This window comes from Petaurus breviceps, unplaced genomic scaffold (genome assembly GCF_028583685.1).
Source record: "Petaurus breviceps papuanus isolate PSGF00001 unplaced genomic scaffold, PetGlider_PUasm1.0 689, whole genome shotgun sequence".
NCBI lineage: Eukaryota > Metazoa > Chordata > Mammalia > Diprotodontia > Petauridae > Petaurus > Petaurus breviceps.
This window is the reverse complement of record NW_027186458.1, coordinates 2,806,324-2,817,619: the sequence shown is the minus strand read 5'-3', so window position 1 is coordinate 2,817,619 and position 11,296 is coordinate 2,806,324.

Genomic DNA, 11,296 nt, shown 5'->3' with positions numbered 1-11,296 from the left:
TTGCCTAGGCTTCTTAATACTTGTGTGAAAGTGGTCAAGCTACTTCCCTTCTTTGGGCTGCAATTCCAGCTGCTGGGGCCATAAAGACAAAAAGGAGTTTACATTCTCTGGGGAGAGGGCAATGTATACAGATCTAAGCATACAGCAAATAATAGAAAATAAAAGCATGGTAGTTAAATGAAAAGTCTTTTGGGACTTGGAGCTGGGAGAAAAGGTTTCCTGCACAAGATGGTGTTTCAGCTAGTTCCTAAAGGAGGAGAGGGATTCTATGAGATGGACATGAAGAGAAAGTGCATTTTGGGCAAAGGAGACAGAACAAAAGAGATGGGATGAGAAATGGCATGTCTTGTGTGAGCGAGAGGGCAGCTTTGACTGGATTGCAGAGTGCAGGAAGAGGAATAATATAAAGGGAGTCTGGGAAGGTAGACTGCGCCAGATTGTGAAGGGCTTCAAAAGCTCAATAGAGGGATTTGTATTTTACTCAAGAATAACTGGGGGGGGGGGGGCAGGTGGAGCAGGGAGTAAGAGCACCTACCCCGGAGTTGGGAGGACCCGGGATCAGTTCCAGCCTCAGATACTTAACACTCCCCCCCCCGCCCCCACACACACACAAACTGTCTATGTAACCTTGGGCAAGTTACTTAACCCCAATTGCTTATTTTAAAAAAAGAGTAACTAGGGAACCATTGGACTTTATTGAGTATGAGAGTGACATGGTCAGATGTTCACTTAAGGAAAATCATTTCAATCACCATGAGAAAGATGGAATGAAGAGGGGAGAGATTTGAGGCAGGGAGGCCAATTAGAAAACTGTTGAAATATTCTAGGAGAAAGGTGAAGAGGGCCTGAATTAAGGTGGTGAATAAGGTATCATGGAGGTAGAAATTGTAAGATTTGGCAACTGATGGGACATATGGAATGAGTGAGAGTGAGGAGTCCAGGATAATGATGAGGTCTAAACGGGGGAAGCTAAAAGGATTATGATGCCTTTAGCAAAATTAGGGATATTTGCGAGGCAGATTTGTTTGGGGCTAAAATAAGACCACATTTTGTACAGCTAGGGTAGGCACAGTGGGTAGGGTGTTGAACTTGGTCAGGAAGACCTGAGGTCAAATGCCTTCTCAAACACTTAATAACTTTGTGACCTTACGCAAGTCACTAAACTTCTTGGCCTCAGTTTTCTCAGTTGTAAAATGAAGCTAATTATTGTTCCCTACTTCCCATGGTCATTGTAAGGATCAAATGAGATAACATAGAAATCATTTCCCAAACTTTAAAACACTATAGAAATGCTACTGGTATTATTATTGTCATTATTATTTTGAGTTTGAAATGTTTCCAGAGATGTCCATTTTGAAATATTGAGTAGGAACTTGGTAATTTGGGACTGAACCTCAGGGAAGAGGTGAATTTTGAATATTTTTGTTTTTTGGTTCTCTGAATAGTGATGAAAATTAAACTCATGAGAACGAATCAGCCAGTCAACCAGTATTTGAGTTTACCGTATACCAGACGTTGTGCTAAGCGTTTACGTAGATTTGTCATTTTTAGTAGATTTGATACTAGGCAACAGACACTCAATATCTCTCTAGTTTTTTAAAGTCTTTATTTAAGTTGTATTTTGCAATTGTATGTCTACAGGTCTTGATATAGATCTGCTTTAGCTGCTTTCGTCATTTTTGGAAAAAATTGTTCTCATGTGCCCATTCCACCAGGTGGAAGTCTTCACATGCTGGGAGTAAACACCTTTGCTCCCAATTCACTGATGGGTTTAAAGCTTATTGTATACCCTCAACCTGTTTTAGCCCATCTGCCAAGATGGTTTTAAAGTGGTGAGGCCACTGTGCACACCATAGCTTCTGGGAGCCACAGGTGAGAGTTAGGTGGTGGTTGGATGCCAAAGGTAGATGAGCAGCCCTGAAAAAGGACTCAACAAGCCCTCACCCCAGAGCTGCTAGTCCTCCTGAACACAATGCTTGTTGATTGGTGGTCAAGTGAGTAAAAGGCTGGACAGTCACAGCATCAGGACTTGGTTCAAATCCTACTTCTGACACACATTGGCTGTTAGACTACAGGTAAGTTGCTAAAACTTCCTATGCCCCCAGGCATTTCTCTAAGATTATAGTTTGTCTCTGAGTTGCTCATTTGCAGTAGCTCCACTCAGAGTTCCCCAAATTCATGAAATCATAGCTCTGGACCATTAATAATATCTGTAAAAGAAGGAAATATTCTATTCATTCAAGAAGCATCTATTGATATCAAATGTCTAATTTGCACAGTGTTGTTTTAAGTACCTTAATATCCTTGCCTATTTGATAAGTATATACGTGACCAAAATTTATAAAAATATTTCTATGTATTTATGTATCTAACCCCAGTTTCAAGTTTTTCCTACATTAACTATAGTTATTACAACTGTAGCTTTAAGAACCAAATGGAATATTTAGGATTTGATAGTGTTTTATAAACTGAGAAGGAAGAATTAAAGGAGGTAGTTGGAGAGAAACTATGGAGAAGACAGAATGAAAGTGAGGAAAACCTTTCTTGGAAGAAGTCTTAACTGTTATAAAAGTTACCGAAAAAGATTTTGTAATAAGTAAATCTGGGAACAGATTGTTTAGAGAATCTGAAGAAAATGTTTTCTTGTCGTGGCTGGAGAGAAGCCAGAGAAGGCAGCGATGGAGGTGGGAGATCACTTCTTTTTTGAGAGAACTATTTTAAGTTTTATATTTCTGAGAGGATAAAGAAAATCCTTGAGAATATACTTTTCTTGGTACCTTGACTGAACCAAATAATGGAGCTGTATTTTAAGAAGTAAAAAGGGGGCGGCCAGGTAGCACAGTGAATAAGAGCACCTGCCCCAGAGTCAGGATGACCTGGGATCGAATCTGATCTCAGATACTTAGCACCACACCCAGAAATAACTGGCAGTGTAGCCTTGAGCAAGTTACTTAACCCCAATTGCTTTAAAAAAAAAGAAGTAAAAAGTTAACTGCAATTATGATCGTTAGCAATAAGTAGCTATGATCTTTCTCACAGCAAAAGTTATTTTCCTTCCTAGTTATTATTTTCTTGTGTTATTATTAATCACTTTGTTAACAAATGGTAACTTTAATATTGAATTAATCCCAGGATATATTTATATCTATCTATCTATAGAATAACTTTAAGAACTTTAATCTTAATAACTTCTGAAAATAATTTTAATAACTTTTATAATGGTAGCTTTAATGTTGAGTAAATCCCAGGATATATACATACATACATACATATATATGTGTGTATATATATGTATATATATAGCTATATATATATTATATAACTAAGTTCTTAATCTCTCTCTCTATGTATATATATTAATATTTACTCTTTATGGACGAAGAAGATTCTCCAGCTTATGAAGTGATAGCCCATAGAGTGGTATGTGGAGGGCTCCAAGCTAACTGAATAATTAATGAGAAAGAAGGTGTAATTTTATTAATTAATGAGAACATTCCAAAATATCCACCTGGATTGCCCCAGAACTCAGACTGATGCCAATTCAAATACCTAATTGCAGGGTGGCTAACAGGTGAGGTTGCTTGCCCCTAGATCTTATGTAGCCTTGGTATATTTGGGGGAGATTGCAGTGTTTTGACTCTTTCTCTTCATATCTGTTTTGTGCCCTTGTAGCACTAAGGTTGTCTGGTCACTATATCCCTTTCTGGCCGTTTCATGAGAATGAGAAATGTGTAGCCTAGCTGCTATTTCTCCATGTTTTTATTATCAATAATAAAATATTGCTTCCTTTTTTACCTACTTTTTAACATCTCTCTTGAATATACCCACAGTTCCCTTTCAGATGTTTTTTTGTCCCATTTTCTTGAGTCTTCAGGGGTTTACATTAGCATGCTTTGGGGGAAGCTAAGGCAGACATAGCCTAGATATGAAAAAGAGATGAAAGACATCACTTCAGTCCTACTTTCCTGTAGGAAAATACAGCATTTTGGGACGCTGAATTTAAGAAAAAAACCTGAATGAAACTTTGCAAAGAAATATAAAAAAGACCTCTTTGAAAAAACGCAAAGTTTAACAGCTAGAAGCAAAGGAACAGAATACACACTGACTATGATTCTGAATGAAAATAGAAGAGTAAACAGATGATCCTGATAGGGACTTAGAGGGAAGGAATAAAAGAATTTTACTAAGAGTAGTTGCTAAGCAAGTTTGCAGCTTTGTACTGGTGTTCAGAGCGAAGTCACCAATAAACATTTAGTTTATTTTAAAAGGAGAGGGTGCTTAGATCTGCCTCTGGTTTGGGGCATTTATCTTCTCCCAAGTGCTCTCTGTTGGGAAATGGGTGAGACTGGCCAGATTTGGAATTCTTCACTCCCTCCCTCCCCCACCCTCCAATTCAGTAAGATGCAAATTCGAATTCCATTTTAAAGGGTTGTTTTTTTTTTTTTTTTGGAGTGGGGGAAGGAGAGGGAGTGATGTGGGGTTCTATTCTTCATGGTGTATTTCCTGAAAACAGCAAGTAGCCTTAATCCGGTTAATTCTGAATGTTTCCTTTTCCTTCTTTCTTTATGCTGTTGCCTATCCCATTTTCAGGGTAGCTCAGTGTCTGCAGCAGGAACAAATGGGATCTGGGGCAGGGTGTCAGGTCCATGAGAAACTCATTTGCATGTTTCTCACTCCCAAAGCAGACCACATCCGGGCTAAGACAGAGTGCTGTGTGATCAGCAGGCCCCATAGCCCAGTGTCTGCCTGGAGCCCAGCCAGAGGGTGGGGAGCCTTTGGAAGAAGGTGCTGTTGATTCTGGGTGGAAGTCGAGGGACAAGACAAACCAGCCAAAGATTAGAACTTGTCTTTTCTCCCATTCACTGGCAGGAATTCATTGGATCTAAAACATTTGTTAAAGTTCGGTTTAGGCTGGGGGAGGCATCAGAATTCTGCAAAAGGATTTTGTGGAGTTAAGGAAAAACAAACCCACAATACAATCCTTCTCAAGCCCCTTTTTATCTTCTTACAATTAATAATTCTTCGGGACATTTGTGAGCTTGGAAAATATAGCGTGAGGCTAATCAAGGCGCTCCCCTCCCCCCTTTCTTTTGTTCAGTTAAAATCAACTCAACAAACAGCTCATTAAGCATTTACCTTCAGGCATTATCCTCTACAGAGACAAGACAAAAACGACACTGTCCTTGTCCTTAGGAGATCATATTCTTCTAGGCAGAAACAACATATATGCAGATGGGCAGACACAAAATAAATGCAAAATTAATCCAGAGTTATTTGGGGGAGTCGCTGACATCTGGAGGCATTAGGAAGGACCACAGTTAGGAAAGTGGAACCGTAGCTGAGCCTTGAAGGGCATTCCTTTCCTTCATGTGACCCAGCATAATCAATGCTTGCCCTCTCTTGTGGGAGCAGGAGGAGCTCAGGATGGGGGAATGCCACTGGGAGGATCAGGAGGGGATCCCTACAGTTGAAGCCTGGATCACAAGTCTGCAAAGCTGCTTCCACTTCCTGTACCTGGCACCTGGACTGGGTTGGGAGTGAGGTTTTTGAGTTGGAACCTACACACTTCAGTGCTGTATTATTTCATGATTTTTTTTAACCTTGTATGGGGTTTCTATCTTTTTAATTGTGGATTTGGTGCAAATTCCTTTTTCTGAGTTTTTTTTAAGAGGTTAGGATTGCAAGCAGCTGCTACTTGGCCATCCCACTGGTTATGTGATTTTGGAGAGATTGTTTGAGATACTTCACTAATTAAATGGGAAAAAAATCTCAGTTATTGTCCAAAGAAAATAAATAAAGATAAATTTGGCTAGTAAAGACTTGGAATGACTGCTGTGATATACTATGAAGGGACACAGAGACTGCAAGGCTGGAGTGGATGGAATGCTGAGTTGGGAGGCAGGAAGGCCTGGGTTTGAATCTTGCCTCTGGGACAGAGGTGTCTAACATGCTGCCCATTGGCCGCATACAACCACAACATTCCTGAGGGTAGACCAAACCAGATTCAAATGTAATGGGGGAAATACTTAACAAGACAAATAAAAGATGTAATGGGACATAGATAATGTCAGTATGTGGTTTACAAGTTACCTTGTCTGAGTTTCAGTTTCCCCCTTTGTAAAATGGGGGCACTAATGTCTGTAACATCTGCCTCGTGGAGCCTTTGGAAGGCTCAAATGAAATCATGGATGATAGGGTCGGGCTTTAAGAAAGGCTGGCTAATTATGGCAGTGGGGAGAGAGAGCATTGGGCTTGGAGTAAGGAAAGCTTGAGTCTGAATTCTCCCTCAGACATTTAGTAACTGGGAGGCCCTGGACAAAGCACACAGCTGCACTCAGACTCAGTTTCCTCACCTTTAAAATAGGGTGATAACAATAATAACAATATCACCTTTCCTTGGGCTTATTATGAGGATCAAGCAATCTAACCTATATAAAGTGTTCTACAAGCCTTGCAATAATACAGAAGGGCGAGCTGTTACAGTCATTTGAAAATATCACTGCCCTGAATAAATGTCAGTTATTACAGGTGGTCCTTAATACATGCAAATGATAAACATAGCTAGTATTTATGCACTGGCATCTGGGAAATAGGAAAAGAACCAGGGGAAGGCCTCAGGTAGAGCATCCTCTGAGGGCAATTTGTGGACAGACCCTGACACCACTTACATCTATTTCTCTTTTCCACCCAGGACAGGCAGTGTGACTAGATATTGCATTGATATTAGCTATTAATATCATGATTGGAAAGAACTGATATCAGAGCCAGGAGGACCTGTGTTCAAGGCTCCCTCTGAGACCTCTTGGCTGTGTGACTGTGGGTAAGTCCCTTCACTTCTCAGTGGCCCAGGGGGCTCTCTAAAACTATAAATTTTAGAGCAGGCACAGCCCAGGTTTGGTAGAAGGAATTCTTCTGTAAGAGTTCCCTAGTGGAGCTGGATCCAGACAAAACAGCAGCAGCAGCAGGAGTAGTAACAAAATGAGGATGGAGGGAAGGGATATTCTTGCTAAATATGACAAAACTCAGAAGGGCGGCTGAGTATCACGAAGTTTCAGCAAAGCTGGACTTTTCTTCTATTCCTGGAACCAGGTGAGAATGTGAGAGGTAGCCTGGGGTACTGGAAGGAGCTGGCCTTGGTGCCAGGCAGGAGCTAAAGATAAATCTCACTTCTGACACGCAACTGTGTGACCATAGATGATCCATTTGGCAGTGCGGTGAAATGGAAAACATACTAAACTCATGAGCATGTGAGCTCCTTGGAGGCAAGGACTGGGAAAAATTTTGGTTTTGTACCCCCCAGCACCTACCCTGGGGACTTTTAGGTAGCCCAGTGGATAGAGCACTGGGAAGGGAATAGGAAGACCTGAGTTCAAAACCATGTGGGATCTGGGCAGTTCACTTAATTCCTATTTGCCTTGGTTCCTCTTCTGTAAAATGGGGACACACTGGAGAAAGAAATGCTAAACAACTCCAGTATTTGTGCCAAGAAAACCCCATGGACTATGCCCACGGGGTCATGAAGAGTCAGAGGAGACTGAATGACCCAACAACAACGAAAGCACTTGGTCTGGCGCCTGGCCCAAAGACACACTTCAATATTTGCCGAGTATTTCTAGTTCACTCTGTCTATGACTTGCTTGTATGTGGTTGTTTGTGTATTGTCTTCCCCAGGAGACCGTGAGCTCCTCAAGTATTTTTCTTTTCTTTATATTTCTAGCATCTGGCACACAGTAGGCACTTAATCTTGATTGATTAATTGGTAATCGGAGGACCAGAGTTCAAATTCCAGCTCCATTACTCACTATGACATCTCAGGCAAATCACGACGGGCACCTAGATTGAACAGTAGACAGTGTTCTGGGTCTGGCATCAAGAAAACTGAGCTCAAATTGGGCCTCAGACACTCGCAATGTGACCTTGGACAGGCCACTTAACCTCTGCCTGCCTCAGTTTCCTCAGTTGTAAAATGGGGATAATAACAGCACCTTCCTCCCAGGATGGTTGTGAGGATCAAACGAGATATTTGTAAAATGCTTATTAGCATAGTACCTGGCACATAGTAGGCATTACATAAATGTTTATTTCTTTCCCTCTCCCTAAGCTCTCTGGGTCTTAGCTTCTTCTTGTTTTTTTTTTTTGGAGGGGGCAAGGCAGGGCAATTGGGGTTAAGTGACTTGCTTAAGGTCACATGGCTAGTAAGTGTATCTAAGGTCCGAGGTCGGGTTTGAACTCATGTCCTCCTGACTCCAGGGCTGGTGCTCTATGTACTGTACCACCTAGCCAGCTTCTTTATGAATAAATAGAACAATTTGGATTAGGTGACATGTAGAGCCATTTCTGGAATTAGGAGTTGATCTCCATTCTCCACTCAGGCTGTTTCTTCAGCATGCTGGGAATCTTTAGTTTTATCAATGTGGGTAACCTCATCACCAATGAAGGCCATTTCATGAGAACCCTAGATTATCAGGACCCTAGAGTTAAGGAAATAGAGTAAGATGCAGGGAAAATGGCTTATTGGAGGATACAGCTCGACTCCCCTATGCTGGTCACCTACCAGACTGTTTGAAGGAGACAAGCCACATCCTCTTTGTCTTTTTAACAAGAGACAACAATTTTTTTAGTGCCTGGCATTCAGTATTTCCTCCCACACTGATGAATTAGCATCTGATGCTAGTGATTCTGTCACCACATTGTATATTTACTCAGACTGTATGCATCATCATTTTGGCCTGGAGCTTTGAAATGAATTCCTTCTTATGAAACAATTCATAATCACTGTCTTTGCTTTATTTAGAATGACAAGATCCACATGTTTGCATTGAAATGCCTTCAAATGAGATGCCAAGAAATCCTATTTCTGTAGACAATAGTGGCTGTGAAGGGCCCATGTAGAGGGTGGGCCCTGAACCAGTGAATTGGTGTCTTGATTCTATGGTCAGCAGTTTCCAGAACTGGTGAGCAGAAGTGGGGAGATGCCAAACTGGAGTCCCACAAGGCCACAGACCAGATGATACTTAAGGGTTTCTCCTTTCAGAGCTATCTGTAGAGGATGGTCAGTCAAGCTGATGCACATGCAGAGGGATACTCAGAGAGAGGCGGATGCTCTCAGAGAGAGCGCCAGACTCCACCTACTTCCTTGAACCTTTCCTTTCTCTGTTTGTAATTGAGGGTTTTCTACTGTCAGTGGTGAGGGGTCAGCCCCTGTAGAGTTCCTCTCTTGACCCTTTTCATGTCTCAGTGTCCTCATCTGTACAATAAGGAAAGTGGATGGAATGATCACTAAAGCTCCTTCCAGCTTTGAGTCCTAGATTTGTGCATCTAAAGCCAGAAGGAAGCTTAGAAGCTGTTTCTGAGTTCAATCATCTCATTTTTACAGACAAGGAAACTGAGGCCTACAGGTGCTAAGTGGCTTGCTGAAGGTCCCAAGTATCTGAGGTAGGATTTGAACCTAGGTCTGCCTGACTCCAGGGCCACATCACTTCCTACATTATGAAATGATGATAGATTATGGGTTTGGGAACATATAAAAACATGGGAATATTTTTACATACTAAATATTTTGTAATAACAGGACAAAAAGATATACATATACATGACTTACAGTGAGAGTCCTGGGAAGTATGTCTCTCTTTCTGGACCTGAAGCTTCTAGTGAATGCTAAGTTTTGCTGATTAAGCTGACTTGATCTCTCTTAGAAAATCAAGGGGAGAATCTGAGTGACAAACAGCTATCCCCAGTAGTCTTCATAAAAGAACTCAGCAGAAAAGGAACATGGGAGCCAGTTTGTTTGAGGCCATATTGATTTCTCGTAACTCATATATATATATATATATTTTTTTTTTGGAGGGCATTTGGGGTTAAGTGACTTGCCCAAGGTCACACGGCTGTTTTTGTGTGTGTGTGTGTGTGTGTGTGTGTGTGTGTGTGTGTGTGTTAAGTGTCTGAGGCTGGATTTGAACTCAGGTCCTCCTGACTCCAGGGCCAGTGCTCTATTCACTGTGCCACCTAGCCACCCCTATAACCCATATCTTAAAGGGGTCAAGTTTCACCATTTGACCTTTGATGGTACAGCATATTCTAGGTTTCACATAGTCTTAGGAATTCAAATAAGAGGTCCAACAATTAATGACATCTCCAGTCTATTAAATGAATGAAAATGAAGCACTTTTAATTTGCCAGGCATTGTGCTAAGCACTGATGCTACAAATGTTCGAGAAAAGAGAGCCTCTAACTTGAAGAAGCTTACCTTCTAAGGGAAAAATAACACACAGGGTGGCAGTGTCTAGACAAGGGTGGTGATATTTTGGGAAGATGGAAGAGGAAGAGAGAAGGAACATGGGTGATAGAAGATGAGGTGCCTTGGGTACAAGGTTGCCTGGAATATGAAACTGAAGCATGGTCTGGTGTCTGCTAGGAGCCAGTGTATAGTGGGTGACTTTGCAGCTATCAGTCGACAATCAGTTGGAGTTGGCCCTAGATGGGGAATTCCAGAGATGAGGGGAGGACAGTAACTTTCTCTAAAATCTAGAGATTAGTGACCTCTGGATTCAGATCTGGGTTCTGACACTTACTATGTGTGTGTTCTTGGGGAAGGGGCTTTTTCATGTCTCCAAGAAGCGGTAGCATATGCACGGGCTGGTAAAACCCTTGGCAGATGGGCTTAACCAGGTTGGGAGTAACCTACAGGTCACAGACTCATAGGTGAGTTAGGTAGGTGTCTACCCCAAGCATGCCGACGTGGATGAGAACAATTTGTTCCAATGGCTGTGAAGATGGCTGAAGTGGGTACTATGGAACACTTAGAGCTTGGTCAGACATGAAAGGTGCCAACGCCATTCACTGCATCCCGGGCTATCTTCAGTCATCCTGACTTTGGTCTTGCCACTGGACTTCAATGACTCTGGAAGAGAAAATGAGGCCGATGACTTTGTGCAACTCTGCCTCACTTAAACCAGTTCAAGTGCAAGTCAATGCCTCACCCACCATGTTGTAATGTCATTGGTCTTCTAAAACGAAGGACAAAGAACAATGACTGCTACAACACCAATGAAAACAACGTGTTAGGCACTAGGAATTTTACAAATATCTCATTTGATTTTTGTGACAACCCTGCAAGGGAGGTGCTGTTACTTCCCCAATTTTAGAGTTGAGGAAACTGAGGCAAACGGAGGTTAAGTGACTTGCTCAGGGACACATATTATGTATCAGTGTTGCAACTCCACCTAGGTGGTCTTTATCACTCTTTTCCAAAGGCCTTCTCCAGTTTGGCTGCCACGATCTATCATATAAACTGATA